The sequence below is a fragment of the Centruroides sculpturatus genome, unplaced genomic scaffold, assembly GCF_000671375.1.
Source record: "Centruroides sculpturatus isolate CEXI.00-Female unplaced genomic scaffold, Cexi_2.0 scaffold520, whole genome shotgun sequence".
Taxonomy (NCBI): domain Eukaryota; kingdom Metazoa; phylum Arthropoda; class Arachnida; order Scorpiones; family Buthidae; genus Centruroides; species Centruroides sculpturatus.
In genome coordinates this window covers 57142-78720 of record NW_019385076.1, presented here as the reverse complement: position 1 = coordinate 78720, position 21579 = coordinate 57142, and the positions used below count along the sequence as shown (strand labels likewise).

The following is a 21579-nucleotide window of genomic DNA, read 5'->3' as shown; positions in this document are numbered from 1 at the left end:
CAAACTGCAATGGAAAAAACTTTATTGTCTTATTTTCCAATTTATAATATAAATTTGTAAGTATTGATATAAACTCCAATATATGTTATCTATGTTATCCTATATATGTTTTTGAATAAATCATAAATTACTAATTAAATATATATAATAATCATACTTGAAGAGTAAGCATTTAGTACTCTGTAGAAATAACTATTGGACAAATTGCAAGCAAATATACTGGCCTGAATATGCAGTTCCAATTTTGAGAAAAAAAATCTTACTCTAAATTTCATGCACTAGAGCATAATTTGGAATTGCTTCTCCTTAATGTGTATATTATATGCATTTTCTAACAAATTTTGGGAGTTAAGAAACAAAGTCAAATAATTTTATTTGAATTACAGATGTGGATTGCTTTTTTGTTGACCAAAGAGTTTAATAAGTAACATATATGTTACTTATTAAACTCTTCTGTCAACAAAACAGTGAGCACCATGACCCATTCACCTATTGAAAAATTGTGAAGAACATTTTGCAACTCCTTTTACACCCAAAATTTGTTAGAAAACATACATGATATGCAAGTTCGGGACAGCACACCAAATTTTGCCTTAGTAGCTGAATTTTGCAGTAAAATTTTTTCTTAAAAATTGATATCACATATTCAGCACATTTGGTTGAATTTATCCAATAGCTCTTTTTACAGATAGCTCTAAACACCAAATTTTTCATGATCACTTTGTATATAAATAAAATTTTTTTCATCAACAAACTAAATATTTATACAAATTAATTAAGAAATTATAAATACTAAAGCTTTTATAATGTTCTACAAAATAACCTTCTTAAAGCAGCAATATTATATATATATTAATCTTAAAACAAGTAAAATTAAGTGTATAATATTATATCTGTAGGTTAAAGTTTATTAATGCATATGTAGCTAGAACTATTTCTAAGACTAACAGCACAAAACCTTTCTCACTAATTTCTAGCCTTATTAACTGGAGTACAAACGTTTTCGGCCTTCTTAATAGGCCTTTTTCGGGTACACTGTGGAGCGTCGGTTAGAAGAAGTTTAAATGCTGCCAATGTTTACCCAGGTGTCGTCTTACCCGTACTCCAGTTAATAAGGCTAGAAATTAGTGAGAAAGGTCTTGTGCTGTTAGTCTAAAGTTTATTAAGTTATACATAATAAATTTTTTGTTGTTTAAAAATATTTTGGATTAATAAAGCTATCACAACACATTAAACAACCTAATGAATTAATGAGTTTTTTTTCAATATATTAGCATTATTTGCAATGCAGAAGCATTATTTCACTTCCAAATTGAATGCTTCCGTTCGAGCGGTCAAGTACAGGTATACCTCGACTTACGTCGTTTCGAGTTACGTCGTTTGTCAAAAAAGTATATGGAAAAATAAATATCAAGTTTAAGTCATTTTATTCGAGTTTACATCCGTCCGCCACAAATACTGAAATCATAATATCACTAGAAAAGCGTTTAAAGCACATAAAATCATATTAAAATATATACTAGTATGTTCTGTATTTACTGTACATGCATTCGTAAATTTAGAATACTTTTTTCTGTACTATATTAAAAACTAAAATTTATTTGTTTGTAAGCTTAAAATAGATTTTTATTAACCATATATTATTAAAAATGCATTAATAAATAAAATACAAAACCAGGAATGGTAATTTATGGTTTAGCCTAGTGACAAGTAGATTCGGAGACAAGTAAATTCGACTTGCGTCGTTTTTCGACTTACGTCGTTTTCCTGGAACCAATTACCGACGTAAGGTGAGGTATACCTGTATTTGTTGGGTCAGTCAAGATTAGAATCATTAACAAATAGAAAAATATAGAGAATACAATAATTTCTTTAAAATTTAGTTAATAAATAATTATTCACAATTTCTAAACATGTACTCTTTGTTAATTATTATTATTTGCAGTTCGTAAGAAATTTGTCAATATTTACATTTTCGCAGACTACAATTAATTATCATAAATATATATCATCTAATTTTCCCATCGCTCTTTGAGAAATTTAACTCTTTGATGAATGGGTTTACTAGTGGCTCCTCTCCTCCTAGCATCAGTTAGTTTTTAAGAAAAGTAACATTTATAAAAGAATCAGTATCTTGTCTTATAATTCATATTTTTTTTTAATAAACTAGGTACTATTTCCTTAACTGCACAACACACCAGGATGAATATATAAAAATGAAGCAACTCACATTAACCAATTAACTGGAGTGCATATCTATACTAATATTATAAAGAGGTAAAGTTTGTAAGTTTGTATGTAGGAGGTAATCTCCAAAATTACTCATCAGATTTCAAAAATTCTTTCACCAATATTTAGAATGGACCTTCAGGGTGGACATAGGCTGTACATTATTCCATTAAACATTCATATAAATTAAAAGATATCATCTAAATAAGCGTTATATTTTTGGTGTCAGTGGGTGGCAAGGGGCAAGACGCAGTGCAGTCTCGCCGACGCACAGTCGCATGGTTGGCGAGATATGCAGTGCATGTATCCGAACTTGTGATATATAAAATTAAATGTCCTGACTGATTCATCATTGCCCAGAGCAAACCACTGAACCTAAAGAGATGAAATTTGGTACACAGTTAGGGTACGTCATAAAAATGCACACTAAGAAGGGATTTTTTGAAATTCCCCAGCAGGGGGAGAGGGAGAGGATTAGGGCTTAACCTAAAGAATGTCTTCTACTGTACTATTTTAGATGCAATTTTTTATTTTTATAGTAACAACTAATGTTGAGAATCTTAGTGAAGTATTGAGGGAGGGTTATTTCTATCAAATTGCAAATTCCGCACGGGGTAAACCACGGGTAACAGCTAGTAATCAATATTTGCGAACAAAGCTCTTTCTGGGCTCTTCCTCAGGCTTCATTTTTTATTCCAAACGAGCTGGCAGTTAACATTCGAATATATATCAAATCTTATTGTGCAATGTCCATTGCACATGCGTAGTGTACATTGCACAATCAAATCGTTGTTCAAATTTTGTTCTTTTTAAAATTGTTTAAGTGTTTTAGAATAAGGAATTCAGCCATTTTACCTGAGGAAGGACACGGAAGGTGTTCAGAAAACATTTGTTTCTTCAAAGTTGTTTATTTTATTGTATTTCTTCACACCAGTTAGAGGCTCGAGTAAGTAGGTTTTATTTATTTATTATAGATACCCTGGTGTGCACGAAGAAGTTATATTAATTGGTTAATGCGAGTTGCTCCCTTACCATTTCCTTTTTCCAATTCTACTGTTTAAATAACTCCAACAATTCATAAGGAGATAGTGAGTGTATACTACTGCTAGATGCCATGTTTGCCTTTATGCTAGAAAATTCTATGCTAAATCTCACAAAACATAAAAAAAACCACATGATAAAATATTCTAGACCTGTTAATAGTTGTCACTAGCTATCTGTAAAGTTTCAAGTTTACCTGTAAATATATGACATACTCTATAGAGCCTATCACATGTAACATGTATAATTATGGGAATATACCTCAAAGGATTCAATTTAACTCTTCTCATTTATTAATTCTTTTTGTTTGCAATTATAAATTATAGAAAACAAGCAACTATTTACTGTGACATTGTCACAATGATAGGCTGCAATTTTTAATCATATTTTTAATTCTTTTAATTTAAAATATATGCTCTCTACCTCAAATTAGTGTCTTGTACCAATACATCATACTTTTCCTTTAGCAATGGAGACATGCCAGTCATTTATCTAACTTTTTTCAGGGAAAAATGCTTGAATTGAAATAATGTGACTTTCGGTTTGCATTGGAAGTTCATATATAGTTAATCAGGCCTCCTGCCCCTAAGCTTTCTATATCTGGTCTTTACTTTTGTGTATCTAACTCTGTTCTTGAGATTAAGGAAGGACAAACAGACAGTTGACAGTGGGAATTTATAAGTCAGCAATTTTTTTAAGTGCTCCGGTTATTTGGTTAAAGTGTCGACCCCGTGTCATATATTCAACCTGGTGTGTAGTGAAGTAATTAAAAATTTTTTCAACTCACAGTCCAACAAGCAAGATAATAAATCATTAATGTAATGTATTTACTAATATTTTTATCCTATATTTTAATTTTAAATTTGGGTATCCTTTACAGTGGTTCTCCCTAAGCTTACTCCCTAAGTGAATCTTTCATCTAATCAGTTAAAAATAGTACATTTCAAGAAATATTAAATAAAATGAAGTAAACAGATTAAAAACTAGTATGCAGTTGACTGTCATAACATGATAATTATTTTGTCATAATTAATTAAGGTTCATAAAGAAGTCTACTGCAGCAGTCAGATAATATTGGAGATTAATCATCTAAACTTTTTATAGAAAACATTGCATTACATACTGATTTTTAAAAAAATATTTATGTTCTTTTGTTTGACTTCCTTGTTATAAAACTCTGCAGTCTGAAGATCACTTTCAAAAAATAACCTGAAAACTTTACAAATAACTGAATACAATAGACTGAACTTGTTTTATAAACAAGCTCTTCAATTCCTAAATTATATATGAAAGTTTTGTCAAGCAAAATAGTTAATTCCTGAATGAAACATTTCTATTAAAATTTTTCATTAGATGAATTCTATAATAAAACTAATTTATAATTATAAAAAAATATGAAATAAAGCAGCTTATCTGAAAAATTTTAGCAAAAACACCATTATTCTCCATAATCATCAGAATAATGCCTAATACATTGAAAATGCTTAATATCATCCAGAAATAATTACATAATATTTCTCTATTTTAAAAAATTATGTGTAGGATTTAATATTTTATTCAAGTGATGTGAATATTTGTCTTAGTGAAAACAGACCCCAAGCCTTTTTAATAAATCAATTTTCTTAAAAAAATATGTAAACTACACTTTACACATTTTAAACTATACATAAAATAAAATACTCGACTTAATAAAATAAAATACACGATTCCTAAAAAATTAATTATAAAAAAGATGATTGTTTAATAGAAATTCTTTATATTGTAATAGATAAATAAAATATACAGATAAAAAAAATTCATTCATTACAAACAACAATTGTGCTTTAGTGTGTTGGGCCTATTATATATTTGGTATATACAATTATCTATTATAAACAACTACAATACAAAAATTTATGAAATCTCATAGCATAAAGCTTTAAGTAAGAAATATACTGTAATATTTCTAAATTTTAAAATAATTTATAGTAAAAAAAAACTCAAGAAACAATTAGTATCTAATAAAGGTATGGATCTAGAAAACAGTAAAATCTGATCATTTATTTCCATAAAAAATGAAATTTGATTGGTGGAAACTTATTCAAGATACATAATAGAATCTGCTTATTGTAGTCAGAGATATTGTTAATAGTCGTTTAATGTTACCATAACCAGCTAGCCCCCAAAATGTATAACTTGAAATGCAAATATAATACTTCGCTTATTGTAATCAGTATTTGGTTTTCATCATTTTCTTAAATTAAATACAGAGAAAATCTTTTCTAATGATTTCACTCTTACCTTGATTTTTAACCTAAGCAGAGTATAGAAAATATTTTGTGAAATTTTTTAACAGGAGTAAATTTCGAAAATTAGGAATATTTTTAAACTCGGTGACCAGGTGACAGTTAGTTGTTGAACAAGGAAATAAAATACATTGACCTTGTGGCTATTCAAATTTATTCTGAAAAATTGTTGTTCAAAAGGTTTGCCTGTAAAAAAAAAGGACGTACTATATTTTATTCTGGATGCATTTAGAAATTATTTTCCTCGACTAAATATATTTAAAAAGTAATCTATATGAATGGTTTATTATCATATCATTTTTTAAAATTTTATTTGTAAAACTACTAAAATTAATACAAATTTTTAAATTTGTTTTGACATTAATAGTCATATTAATTTTAAGCAATAATTTGATTCATAATTAAATAATCAAATTTTGTTTTAAAAATGATTTCTGATTGTCAAAAGCAGAGTTTGAGATTAAGCAAACCAATAACTGTAAAACCATCAAAAGACTCAAAAGTCATTCCTGAAAAACTAACTATTCATTAATATTTAAGATTCTGATCATTTTCTATCATCAAAACATTTCATAAAGAATGCCAATAGTCATTGTCTCTGTAAGAGACTAGTTCATGGATTTCTATATACGGCATCCTATTTATAAATTAATAATTCTTTATAATTTTCTTTTACTATAGGTAATGTATAAATTGCATAATTTTTTCATTAAATCTTTGTACTATTTGTGTTAAATGTATTGTTTAAGCATAATTAAGAAACCATTGTGTGGTTGTGTATTTATTAATTTTGTTTTATTTTCCCCTTGTATGGAAGTACTTGTACTTGTATCAATAACAAATAAAATAAATAAATTTTAACTATAGGAATTTAATTTAATTTATCTAAAACAAAAATCTGTTTCAAGCAATTAGTATCACTATTGATGTCAAATTAATTTATGTGCCATACCAATAATGTCATTACTGGTATGGTACAGTACAGTACAGTACAGTACATAAATTAAACCTAAATGTATCAGGTTGATCGTTGTTTTTACATATAAATAAATATATATATATATACACATACACATGCATACATATGTACAGTACATATACCATCCTGGGATAAAGTATAAGTCAGCTGAGTGCCATGAGTAACCTGTATGGTTATATCTAAATTAATTAATTAATTAATAACTCTAGAAGCAAAGATTGAATGATAGTCTGAGTAGCATAACTGGCAACGCAACTGCATGGCAAACAGGAGTTGTGGGTTCAATTCCTGCTCTAGACTGATTATTTTATTCCAAAATACAGAGGGTGATCAGTTAATGAACAAATCGGATAACAAACACTTTCGCAAAAGATTTTTATATTTGAACAACAAACATCTCACAGAACAAGCACAAGAAGTGACGTAAAATAATGAATATTGATTGGTCTTTCCTTGTCTTCGGGCAACAATTCAAAACATTTCAGAGCGCGATATCGACACTCAACCCGGTATATACTGATCGGATAGTATTCTTCCGAACCTTTGAACTCTCCCTTGTAATTCCAGCCTTCTATTTTTCTGACAAAAACAATTCTTTTATAGTATTCACAAGACTGTCAGCTGGGCACTCGTTAAGTTTTGCGTCAGTTTTTATTTTTAAAAGGTGAGAGTATAGCAGCGAAAGTATCAGAGTGGGCATGTCTGACGTTGCTGGGCAGTATGGCTTGAACAGGTCTACAGTAGGCCATGATTCAATCTTATCTAAGAAAGATACAGTATAATTGAGAAAACTCAAGCAGCTAAAGGAGTAACAAAAATCACATCTGAGAAATAAAGAACATTGAAGAGCTCATAATGGAACCCAAAACTGATCTGATGACAGAAGAATGCCAAGAACTCTTGAATGAATAATACCAAGAAACTCGGCGAGGTGTTTTCTTCTGAAAAAGAGAATTAATGCTGATATCTGCTATTAAACATGTTTTGAAGAAGTGGGAGGATGTGAGAATGACGGTCTTAGAATCGCATCCAAACCAGGTTGAGATTAATAGGCTTAGGGATCTCTACAATTACAATGCTATTAATTACTTCTGAAAAATTCTAAAGAGAGAAAAGCAATTGACATTAGACAGATTCTTTAACCTCCACAAATGGAAAAAACATGACTAATAAAAATGCAAGACTGTGTATATAAATATGTATTTTTATTATGACATACTTTTTATTTTTTGGGGTCTCTGGAATGAATTAATCAAATTCCCATAAAAACTATGGTAAATTGATAATCAGTTAATGAACAATTCGAATAGCGAACAAAGTCTTAGAACGGATTATGTTCGTAAACCGATCACCCACTGTATTCTAAATTAAAATTAATTTATATGTAATTATTTAATAGCCTTATAAAAGCCCAGTAATAATTTGGCAGTTCATTTGGAACAGATTTTTAACTACTTGCCTCCTTCTCACTAGTCCATTTTCTGCCTTGACCCTTTTTTTTTTTTTTACCAAACCAGCAAGTTGATTTTTTGCACTTCTGTTTGTAAACATTCTTCCTATAGTAGGCTAATCTGTCTTTTTTATATCCTCTGATAGTTGTGGTCTGTGAGCCATTATGAGGATACAACCACAAAGGCAAAAGGTATTTTTGTACATTTGGAAGTACACTTTTTTGTGATTACAAATAATAAAAGGGTTCTTTCTACAACTTTGACAATTATAATGTTAATATGTCATTGCTACATGCACTTCTTCTGCAAACATTAAATGTAAGATTGCAGTTGATCTATATCAGACATTGCTTCATGATCTAATTAGTTTCCAGAAAATTGTCATTAAGCAAGTCATAGTAAATTGAATTCTGATTTCCTACAAATCCAGTACCATAAATTAAAGTTCTGTTCATACATATAAGCAAATTCCACATTTTAATTAATCCAATTCCTATATAATCCATGCAAAAGTATATATTTATTAAATTTATCTCTTAATAAATATCCTGAACTTTATAAAATACTAATAAACTGGAAGAAAAATCAGAAAGTGTTTTGTTACACAATCAAAATTATTAAAATGAAAAATGATAAATATTACCATTTAAATTATTTATCATTTTGTGTACTTTGTAAATTTTTAGGAAAATTTTGTGAGAGCTTGAAAAAAATTTTGGATCCTGAAAATATTCTGTATTCCTTTTTTATAAGTTGTATTGCACCACATTACTTCTTGCTGCCTGCAGATGGATACACTTAGTCAAGCATATTGTCAGCAAAAAATCAACAAGACAGCCAAGATAGCAAATTCCCTAACTTTTTCTGAACACTAATGAAAATTTCTGATTTTTTCTGACTTTCCAGGTGCATAGGAACCCTGCATATATGTTTTACAATCTTCTGCAGTTTTATATGTTTTACTGATTCAGTAAAACTATTACATTTATTTTTTTCATCTTTTCTGTTTTACTTAATGATTTATAAATACATATTAATCATTTGTTTAGCTATTTTCACTGTATGTTTCATTTTAAATGTGTCTAAAATTTTTGTCACTTCATTATTGCTTATTTTACTGGACTAATGATACTAATGTTTACTGTAATTGAATAATTTGAATCTGTCATCATGATATTCTTCATAATTTTGTTGATTAATACTATAAACCTAAGTAAACAAATAAATCATGCAAAAATAGATATGTTTGTTGTTTTATTATTATATTAAAATCTTAATATCTATTGATTTCATATTATTAATCAAATAAACCAAGCACAACCAACTCATAACACTAATTAAATATTCAAGCCAGATTTATTATCTACTACATTTTAGCTAATTAAATATACAAATGCTATGTAATCTGGACTAAATGTAGGTGCTTAAGTTGTCATCTTTATTAAGTTTAATGATTAGAATTAAATCAATTAACTTAGAATATTTTGAAAGAAAAGATCAATCTAGAGCAGGAATCAATCTGCAACTCCTGCTTTTCATGCAGTTAAAGATTCAAATCATGCTCTGGATCCAGAACAACATGAAGCAATAAGATCAAATTAAATCAAAATTAATCATCTGATATTGTAAATTAATAAATTTTATTATTATTATTGTTTTAATTTTAAGTTTTGTGTGTTTAAAATATACTCAAAATTATATAATCTTTTTGAACATTTTTCTACTTGAAATAATAAATGATGAAAATTCTACAATTCATCCAGAATAATCAGCTCATCCTACTCTTCTATCTATATATTATCCTAGTTATAAATATTATTCCTAGTCATATATATTTTAGATTGAAAGGTACCATACATAGTAGCTATATTTATTAATAATTATTAAACACTGAAAAGTCTTTAAATTAATAAATGTAGCTACCATATACATTAGATTACTCCTGAAAGTTTATGGTATCAGGAAAAATCTGAAAGTCATTGTCAAATATTAGGGTGCAGAAAAAGTGATTTTATTTAAAAATACAATAATAATTAATCAGGATAATATTTCTCCTATCATTAGCTATGACCTAGGACCAATGTTTTAGTCAGATTTTGAATGCCTGGCTCAAAGAAAGATGGATGTTTGAAAATAAAAAATTCATTTACCACCCTTTTTTTGTAGTTCTGGCCTAGCATTTGACCATCAAAATGACTTTGCAGATACTAAATAGGTAAAAGTCTGAAAGGGTAAAGTCCAGAAAATATGGTAAGTGATCAAAGATTTTCCAGCCTAGCTACTGCAACTGGCAAATTGTCTCCTTATTGGTATATTGTGTTGTCTTGATGGAACAAAACTCCTTTCTAGTTGGCTAATGATGGACACATTTTGGCAGTCTTTGCAGCCAGGTTATCAAGCATATTACTGTAGCTGTCACTATCAATTGCCTTGCCTAATAATATGTAATTGTGATAAATAATACCTTAACAATCTCAGAATACAGTGCAATGACTTCTTATTGCTTAAAACTCTCTTAGACTTGGTGTGTGGTCCACCAGGCAAAATATGGCACCTCATGTTGTTGAGGGCATCATCAGCAACCTCTGGATGCCCTCACTAGATCATCATCAATTTCCTCTGATCATCCAAAGCATGGCTTGTCTTTAGTTCTGCAGTCTCCAGACCTGAACTGAGAGAACCAATTTCTGACAGTGCACTCAGAAATTGGGAACACAACAGCTGAGCAATGATCAACTGGGCAATAGTCAAGTGGGTTATGGTTAATTGGGCAAACGTCATTTGGGCAACAAACTTTTTGCATGTTTTTCCTTAGCAAGTATACAATTTTGCAGATATTTTTCTTTCTTTTTTTTTTTTGTAAATAATGGCAAAATACATATAAATATAAATATGATTAAGACTTATGAGGATGAGTTATAAGTTGTGAACTATGAGTTACGAACAATAACAATAAATAACCTTTACTTCCAGTGACAAAACTTTAATAATTCATTAAACGAACACTTTTGACCTTATCCAAGGGCTACTTTATGAGTTAAGACTTACATCCAACTTAGGAAAAAGAAATGTTTTGAAACAATGCACAATACTGTAGCATTGTTAATTGTTGTATGTCAAAAGCAGTTAACAAAGCAATCAAAGAAAAGTAGTTCTTTTGAAGAACTTTTATACTTTTTAGTTTTAATATATATTCTATTTAATGTGTAATGTAATGCATTTTTGATTTTACATAAATGTCTTTGTCTTTATGTATATTTTAATTTAATTTACTTAAATTTACATACATTATAATTATTTATTTTTAATTTTGGGGATATCAAAATTAAAAATAAATAAAGTATGTAACATGTATAAATATGCTTGTTAATTAAAATTGCTCTTTTAACTAATTTAATTCATTTCTTAAAAAATATTATTTAAATTTACCAGGATCAATAGAAAAGAATGGCAATTTTAATAAAGAAAACAATTAAATATTTTGTATTTTGTCTATTATTGATCTCTTATTTTGTTGCCCAGTGCTGGTACCCAGTTGACAGTTTCCCAACCATCCATTGTCACCATAATTTTGCTATATTTTCAATAGTCTGCTTCATAGAATATCCAAGATAAAATTCAAAAAGACTTTTTTCATTGATTTCAACAGACATTTTTGCAAACTTCTTGAAATTTACAGAATCAGAACATAGTTTAGTTGCATCTCTTTTGAAAGCATATTTTGAACTACCAGTTGAAAAAAAAAATGCCTTTTTTTTAAAATTCTCTTTTAAATTTGTGCATCAATGCCACAGGTGTTTTAGAAAATGTTTTTCATAACAATGACTTTTCATTTGACCTGATATTAATATTGCATATAACCCAGACATTTTTATATGATGATAATTCCTTACTGGATTAATACTAAATCATCAATATGATACCCCTTTCTCATTATCAACAAATTAAATAGTTTTGTTTTGTCTTATATACTTTATTAACAAAATGTAACTAAAATTAGCAATAATAATTTATTACATATTAAATAATGCATGAAATTTAAGTATTCTATTGTTTGTATTTTGGAATAAGTTTTGTTTATTTTACATATTTATATTTATTGCAATTTATTTAGTAAACATTTTCTGTTTTTATCTTATATTCTATTTATTATATTTTTATTTATATTAATTTATTTTATTAACATTTTCATTATGTTTAAAATGATTATGCACTTTTCTTGTCTTTTTTAAAATAATTTTGTTTTGTAATTAACTGGAGTACAAACGTTTTCGGCCTTCTTAATAGGCCTTTTTCGGGTACACTGTGGAGCGTCGGTTAGAAGAAGTTTAAATGCTGCCAATGTTTACCCAGGTGTCGTCTTACCCGTACTCCAGTTAATAAGGCTAGAAATTAGTGAGAAAGGTCTTGTGCTGTTAGTCTAAAGTTTATTAAGTTATACATAATAAATTTTTTGTTGTTTAAAAATATTTTGGATTAATAAAGCTATCACAACACATTAAACAACCTAATGAATTAATGAGTTTTTTTTCAATATATTAGCATTATTTGCAATGCAGAAGCATTATTTCACTTCCAAATTGAATGCTTCCGTNGATTATGCACTTTTCTTGTCTTTTTTAAAATAATTTTGTTTTGTAAATTTCTGTACATATCTGACCTATTTTTAAAGTTATACAAAATGTTAATCGTAGGGCAATTTATAAATATTCTTTGAAGCATGTATTTTTCTGTAATTGCCAGATTTGAATGTGTGTAAAGATTTCTTTTAAAGTTTACTATTTAATTCTTTAGAGAATTAAAACATATCTAAACCCTTTGATTCATTCTTAATCATAACAACAAGCATCTTAGATTAGCCCAGTGTTTCCCAAGTCGTGTTGTGAGTGTGTCACACAAATATTAAATATCTTTTAGAATTTTGAATAATTCCTTTTTTAAAACTTCATTTATCTTCCATCTTTTTACTGCTGGTCAACCAATGGAAGAAAGAGATATTCACTAAAATGCCGACTGTTGAAAAATTTGTGGCATTGGCATACCCTCTCATAAAAGTTACATGTCTATACATATGCTGGCATACCAACTCTTTGGAGCTTCTATAAATGCTGCAGCTTACCAGCTTAAAGACTTATACTATACCCTCTTTACACACTGATTCAAATAGTCTTTTCATTTTATACTATATTTGTAAAATTGTGAGTTTTTGTCTTGTAAGTTTTAACTTCCATATTATCAAAATATTTTAAAATCAACCATAATTCATTTAAAATTTTCCTTGTCAACTATTTGTTCCTGAATAAAGAAATTAAGCAAACAACAAGCACAAATATCACATTAAAATTAGGACTTTTTTGGTAAGTTTTGTAAAATAAATAACCTTTTTTTAAAATATACTTGGTTATATTATATTCAATACAATTATTTCTTTCGTAATAAACAAAAACATATATAAAATGTATTATGATTGTAGTTTTAAAATAAAAGTAACATTTTTATTTTAAAAATGATGGTATGCTACAGGAATCTAATTAAATTCGAAGCATATTGCTAATCCAAAAAAGTTGGGAAACACTGGATTAGACCATATTGTAACAAAACAAGACTTGTTTGACATTGAGAATGTACTGAAATATTTGAAAATATTTTCACTCCTAATGAAAGGCTGTTTTGGCTTCCAAATAATGCCAGCATTTATATAATAATAATAACAACAACAACAAAGTAATCATTTTTGGATTTTTAAATAAACAAATGTACTAATCTTACACTTTTCTAAATATATTACATTTAACACAAACGTCTTCCAATCGTGGTAACACAATGTTGAGTAATAATTGTCTACAAATACAGGGGTGAAACGTGATACATGCAATATTTACATCTCGGATGACATCGTTCTAACAGTCAAGGGGAGACAACGCTTAGCACCTGAAGAAGACCTTGGTGGAGATCCAAAACATTAGTGCATATTGTAACAAACACAACACTGATAAAGGTTTTTTATGGTCAATTATATTACATTTCTAAAGTATTGTTATATATAATCACCTTCAAAAGATAGTAAAGCAAAATAAAACAAAACCAGTAAATCATAATCTAAGAAAATAATACTAAATTTAACAAACATATTACAATAATACCAATCAGAAATATATTGACAAATAATACATTCATCATGAAAGTTACCAAATCACAAAAAATTGCTAGCATATAATTCTAGGAATGATCAAACAATAGTATTTCTCATATGGTAATCATAACTGAAAGCTTTTTGCATCTCTATTCTTTTTCCACTTTATTCTAAAAAATAAAAACATTTTTTCTGTAAGAACACATTTTAACTTTTTAGTGTTAATAAATGTTTACATAGTTCATATTTCACACATTCTAATGCCTTCATTTGGGAGATTATTTATACTAAAATAAATATAAAACTTGCCAAAACATTAACAACATGCAAATCTGCTTCCTTTTTTCAGGAAGGAAGCAAATTTTCAGTTCATTTTTAAAAAAGGTCTGGATAAAAGATAATAATTGGTCTTAAGATCATTCTTGATCAACTATACCTGGCAAAATATATTTGATCAAGATCAATTAAAACCAATTAATTAGATTGCATTAGATATAAATTAAATGCCTAATAACACAATACATCTAGAAATTATACACCATATGATTTAGTCAAACATAATTCACAGTTGGATCAAGTTTATATATCTGATTCTTCAAACAAATATTTCAAAGATGAAGGAATACAGGTATCCCTCGTACAACATGGTTTGAAAACTGGGGATATCCCCTATACCAGGGGTGGCCAACTTTTGTGTACAGAAGATCTACTTTTTATCTTAAAACGGTGTCGCAATCGACTTGTCCTAGGTTTAGGCTAAGTGGTGAGGGGGAGGTGTGAAATACAAACTTTTTAAATAGGTAAGAAAAGCCACAATTTAATTAAAATATGAAGAAAAGGTACATTTTAAATAGAAGAAAAATTGAAACTCAACGTTGTCACTTTCAGGAGACCACCACCCTTCCTCTCTCTACCGTGTCCCGACCTACTCTCTCTGTCCCTCTTCCTGCCTTTCTTTTTTTCGATTTTACGACCCTTTGTGTACATTTCTTATTCCCCTTTTACAACTGTACGCAAATGGATCGAAGGTTATCGAAGCTACTGGGCGCAGTTAAAAATTAAGACAGCATATGCGCAATTATTCCAGATATTACGGGTTCCGACAAGTAAAGAATTTTGAGAGTTATGCCACAATTATGCTACGTATTGATTATCGACCATTTGTGACACGCTATAACGAGCAAAAACTTAAGAAACTAATAAGTAGGTTTAAAATTGATAAATACAAATGTATTCTGACAGTTTATGAGTTTAATTATGCTTTCTATTTGCAAAATTTCTTCACCTTAACACAAAATAAGAAAAAAACAGTGAATTTTTAAGAAATTTGCCGGATTTCCCGGATTAAAAAAACAACTGGGATCCCATTTGAGAAACCCTAACACGTACCGACAAAACCGCATCTGAGGGAGGCCACGGTGGACCGATATCACTACAGTTGCATTTCTGCGTTACATTTACACGTTGCGTTCGGTTATAAGTGTAACATATTAAGTCAAGACATCGGAGTGATCGACCAAATTTGTATTCGCAATCGACCGGTCGATCGCGATCAACTTGTTGGCCACCCCTGCCCTATACAACACAATTTCTGGTTTTGCTCTAACACAGTCTCGGAAGTCCTCCATACAAACAAAATTCTACAATTTTTAAGAGTAAACTTTGTTATTCAATATTAATTTTTATTCAAGCAAGCATGTGCGTTATCTCAAATTTGCCCACGGATTTCAGCATATTGAAATTTTCAAATTATTTTGTGCTTTTCATCAGGTTTATTTTAATGGAAACTGATAAAACAAGGAAGAAAAAATTGCACTAACTTTCCTATCAACTGGGTGTTGCTGCTGTTTTCAGACTTTAGCTCAGTGTTTCTCAACCTCTAACAAATCGTCACCCCCTTCAACGTAGTATTGCCCCCTTCACTACAAAATTCCGATGCCGAGGGCCAAGACTAATGCCAAATTACTAGTATAATGCTATTTGTTTAATTATTGTACAATATAACAAATAAAATATCTAATTATTCTTAATATAATGTTTTACTATATCGCCCAGAAAATTGTTTTTTTTCCCCCAAACTATAAATTGTTACTAATTGCCCCCTCAACATGGAAAAACGGTCACATGGGAGTGATATCACCCCCATGTGACCGTTTTTCCAATGTTGAGGGGGCAATTAGTCTTAGACAGCAACAGTCTTTAGGGCTAAAGCAGTGTTTCTCAACGGGGGTGATATCACCCCCGTTGAGAAACACTGCTTTAGCCCTAAAGACTGTCACTGTGTTTTCTTTTTATAGATTAATTTTCATATTTAGGAAAGTTTATTTAAACATTTTTAGATAAGTGCTATGAAACTTTTTTTTAACTGTAGGTAAGCAATCATTTGTGAAATGACAAACAAAATATGGCAGTATCTTGGTACTCAAACACATTCTGAAAAAAAGTTGTTTGGTACACACTGAACAAATGTGACCCACTAGAACAAACTTTTGATTAATAATATATTTTTATTTTGACACCCATAAAAATAAAAAATACAAAAATGTTGCTGACATTTCTGATCGAGATCGACAAAAATGCTGAGACGACAATGATACTTTGTAAAAAGAAAACGCCCTCATTTAACTAAAATTAATATTAATGCATAATTAATTGTGACTGTTAATTAATTATTGGTTGGAAATAAATTATTGATTGCTTTAATAAATATATTTCTCTTATTAATGAAAAAGATAGCATATTTTTTCTAATTTCTGGAATGTAAACACCATGTTTTCCATTAGTCTTTGTTTCATATATCAAGAATTTGCATAACACGGCACTTTTCCGGAACATAACTACTGCATTATATGAAGGATACCTGTATTTGCATTCCAGAAGACCTTGGCAGGTGATGGTTGTCTAGAATGCCTTGCATGCATCAAGAAGATGGTTACATCATTCATTCTTGTCATATGGCATACAACAAAGTAAATACAATAAATCTAACCTTGTTAGATCACTTTTACTATATGCTATTAATATTTTTTTGAAAAATCAGGTTGATTCTATTTTACATCACCTGTTTTTTTTGTAATTGTCAGACTTGCTTTTCCATATTTATCAAATTTCTGTATCACTTATTACATCAAATATTGATTTAAAATAATAATAGTTATATATATCATTTTTTTTTTTAAATTATCTCTAACACATATTAACAATTTTAATATCAACTCTCAAAAATAACACAGGTAAATGTAAAAGCATTTTGTGTATTTTTATTAAGTAAACATAATTTTCATCCATCTCTAATTTTTCCTAATAATTTTTTTTTTATAAAGGTGCATCTTATTATGGCCATTAAAGATTCTTAATCAGGTAATATACTTAATTCATCTTATAGGACAAAACACAATTTGATAAACAGTTAAAAATATTACTTCATCTGCCTACTATCTATTATTAAATATTTCTGATTTTATATTGTTTGCAGCATCCCAAGGAAAACTAAAAACAAATTATATATAATATATATAACTCACAGTTGGCAAAGCTCCTTAAAATGGTGAAGTGGCCTAGCCCTAACTTCAACAGACTTTTCTTTGTAGCCTACCATCAATATTATTTTTTCTCAAATTGTGATGAATGTCAGTTTACAATTTTTTATTGTTTTATTATTGTGTATATCCTATGTTAAGCCATGTATGTGCCCATAATGACAGACTATTTTTTCAATTTTACATCTATTATTTTTAAAAAATTAAATGTAAATAACTTAATAAATGACATTAAACTAATTAAACTTTTCAAAATTTTTATGAAAACATTCTAAATTTTAATCTTTGTTATTTATGAGAAAAAGCCAGATATAAGAGTCAATTAACTCATAAGTAATTTAAGTTTAGATTATAAACAATTTAAATCCAATCATTATCATCATTTAGCTAGTAAGCACTTAAAGAAAATGTTTTTATTCTTAACAGACTTTGATATTTAAAAAGAAAAATATTTATTTTGATAATTCTTGTAGTTTCTGATCATTATTATTTTACAACTTGTCACTAAAGTAATTTTAAATTGATCCAATAATAGTTGTAATCCAATTCATTACAAAAGTAAATGTATTGTTGCTTTAATACAATTCATTACATCTGAAATAATTACAATTAAAGAGAGATATATAAAAATTTAATTATGCTATAAATTTTGTAGCCCCCGAACAGTATTGCAATTATAATTTTTAACAATCTTAAATAGTGAATATAGGATAGACTTTGTCCTAAGTCTTATATGCGAAACTGAGACCGCCCACGGGTTAACATATTTCTAAATAGCCTTTAGTAGGGTTGGATAGGCCATTCGCAAATGGCCTACGTAGCCCAAATCTTGAGTAAAATTGTTATCATTAATAAAAACTAGTTAACCTGCCTGGATGACGATTATATTTCACAAAAAATCAAAAAATACTTGTGTGAAGTGTAGTGTGATATAGACAGATGATAACAGTGTTTCTTCAAAATATATTTGAAATATATTTTTGGGGTTACTTAAACATATTATTACTTTTTGCTACAGCTAAGTAGCATTTGTACAAATTCACATTGAATATTTTAAAGGTAACTTTTTATTGAAAATGATTTTTAAAACCCTCTTTCCCTGACAAATAAAAGTGTTCATTTTAATTTTACTACTTTTGGCCAGAATACAATAAAAAAAAGTCAGGAGAAAATACCAAAGGCACGGGAAGGCTTAATTAAATACACAAAATACTTTTCCCGAAGCATTCCGTGCTAAAACGAGGTGCATCTTATACGCCATAAAATATGATAACTCTAATGCATTTTCTGAACGCAAAGAATAAAAAAATAATTTTGCTTACGTAAAGATATTTATTCCTTTAAATATTCACTAATAAACTGTGGCTATTCTTACTTTGTTTAAAGAACAATATATTATACGAACGATCGTAACATATGGTTCTACAAACAGCATATAAAATTATACATTAATCGTAATTATTTAAAACAAATTACATAATTAAACTCTACTAAACAAAATAAAAAATGGAATTCAACAATACAATTAAAAATTTAAGTGTCTCGTAATCTTTTTTTTTTTTATATAAAGATGATTTAGCGTTTCAACATATAAATTTATCAAAAAAATATTTTTATCCAAAACATTTAGATTTTTATAAAATTAAGTTTTTAACAGCATTAATATAATGACTTAAAATTATTATAACAGAAACTTTACTTAATGCAAACATATTTTTTATATTTAAACTAACTAAAAATAATTTATTATATACTTCAAAAGAAAAATTTGATAGTAAGCTAATCTTCAACTTTATTAAACTGAAAAATAACAAAGCAATTTATTAACAAAGTGAGATTTGTATCAAAGGAACAAAAGCCTACAAGTCAAAATCTAGTAAAATATTAGTTATTTAAGTAATTATAATTAAAGTCTTTAGAAGCTTAAATGCTTTTTTAAATTGGAATGTACAACAAAGCTAATTATCCTCCATCTTTAATATTTACATATTGTTGTGTTTAACAGTACAATTAAGTCTTACTTGTCAAAAATGAATATTTACAGCAAATAAATCATGTTTATCGCGAAAAGTTTTCAAACATATCAAACAAATAATGAAATATGTTTTGAAAATTCAACAGGAAAATGATAAATATTCAAGAAAACAATTCCACATCGCGAACATTCGTCCCTCACAAAAGAGTATCATTCGCTTAAGGATTTAATTAAAGAAATTTCAATAAAATATTTCAATTTCATTTCATTAATTTTTAAAATCACGTTCTTCTTCGCGGGGGGAAAAAAACATTAAATTAAATCAGATCGCCACTTTTCAATAAAAATTCGCAACCGAAAACGATAACCGACCGAAATTGATTTATACTTTTATTCCTTCCTTCCATAACAGAACTTTTGTGTATTGCCTACCTGTCACTCCGCCATTTTGAACCCATTAATGACGTCATCAGAATTAGAAAAAAAAAATAGCCACGATGTCTATTACGTTGGCCGAGTATTAATTAATAATTTAATAAAACGTCTTTAAAATAATTTTTAAATATTAATTTAGCGTNTGTATTGCCTACCTGTCACTCCGCCATTTTGAACCCATTAATGACGTCATCAGAATTAGAAAAAAAAATAGCCACGATGTCTATTACGTTGGCCGAGTATTAATTAATAATTTAATAAAACGTCTTTAAAATAATTTTTAAATATTAATTTAGCGTAATATTTTATTATAAATAGAACTTTACGATGTGTAAATACAAAACACAGTACGTACTGTATTTAAGATATGCCACGTCGATGTCAACTGTTATTTATAGTTGTAGATAAAAATCATTTTTAGACGATTAATTTGGATCTTTCGCCAGAAATTTTGATATCATCTCGGATTTAATTTTGTTTATTACGGCATGATAAAATTGCCGGACCGGGGGGGACGTATTTTTCCGGGCTGCATTTCGCAAAAATTATTTTATGAAATAGTATTTTAAATTTTAATTGTAATATAAAACTTTCGTTACATTATAACATTACATAATGATGGTACATCTGCAATTGGCATAATTCCAATCGCTGCAAAATTGAAACATTAGATGACTATTTGCTTACTTTAATTTTTAATACCAATTGACTGATTAATGCAAGGATCCGGCAAATTATACACTAAAGGTAGTTTGGAGATTTTCTCGTGTGGGACCGACTTACAAAAGCCTATCCTGTAATCGATAACATTTTCGATTCAATTAACTTGAAGCGAGCTTACCGGTGCAATTTTCTACAAAACAGAAAATTGACGATAATCTATCTACCTTTGTCAGACAGCGTGCTCTTTTTCTAGGAGGTAACCCAAAAGCCAAGATATGTAAGAAAATTTAATGTACGTTTAACATCGTTATAAAATGTGACTTTTGAAAGAAATGGCAGACGTACGAGTCCCTCGCCTGAGCCGAAATAGCGTTAACGCATCCCACGTTATACTCTTAAAGGAATGCATTCTAAGTTTAATTAATGATTCGTGTTTTAAATATTTACCCGGCACACCAAAGCCTTCAAATATCCTCGCGACGAAAAAGAGTTAAGGTACGGGGACCTCGGAGGCCACGGTCACCGATCCGCAAACCCGGAAACGACTATTCAATTTTCTTACGCATCGAGACTTTTGGAACAGCCCGTAGTTTACATTCAATAACTGCTACACTTACTTTTTATTTTCATCAATTTACTGTATAATCTTGGTATCTAAATTGCTACTGTACTGTACAAGTTTTTTTTTTCATTTTTCAGTTTTATTGTAAGATGGCTTTGTACAGAAGTAAATTGTTTAACAAATATTTGTTTTCTACTGATAAATATTACTTGACAAAAATATCTATAATTAGCATAGTATATGTTATTTGATTAAAATTGGAAAACTATTATCTTGATGTGTAAGGG

At 28.6% G+C, this 21579-nt stretch overlaps 1 protein-coding gene across 4 annotated transcripts in view; it reads right to left on the bottom strand.

Annotated features, from left to right (window-relative positions):
• LOC111634308 (ADP-ribosylation factor GTPase-activating protein 1-like) overlaps nucleotides 1–20089 on the bottom strand; it is a 53334-nt gene extending 33245 nt beyond the window's left edge. For 2 of the 4 annotated variants that reach the window (XM_023379056.1, XM_023379057.1), the window contains exon 1: nucleotides 5551–5741. The gene's annotated coding sequence lies outside the window, so the exon portion shown is untranslated. Of the gene's footprint in view, nucleotides 1–5550; nucleotides 5742–10946; nucleotides 11154–20064 lie in introns of those variants that run through there. The other 2 variants (XM_023379053.1, XM_023379054.1) reach the window with 2 other exon arrangements.
• Nucleotides 20090–21579: the final 1490 nt, after the last annotated feature.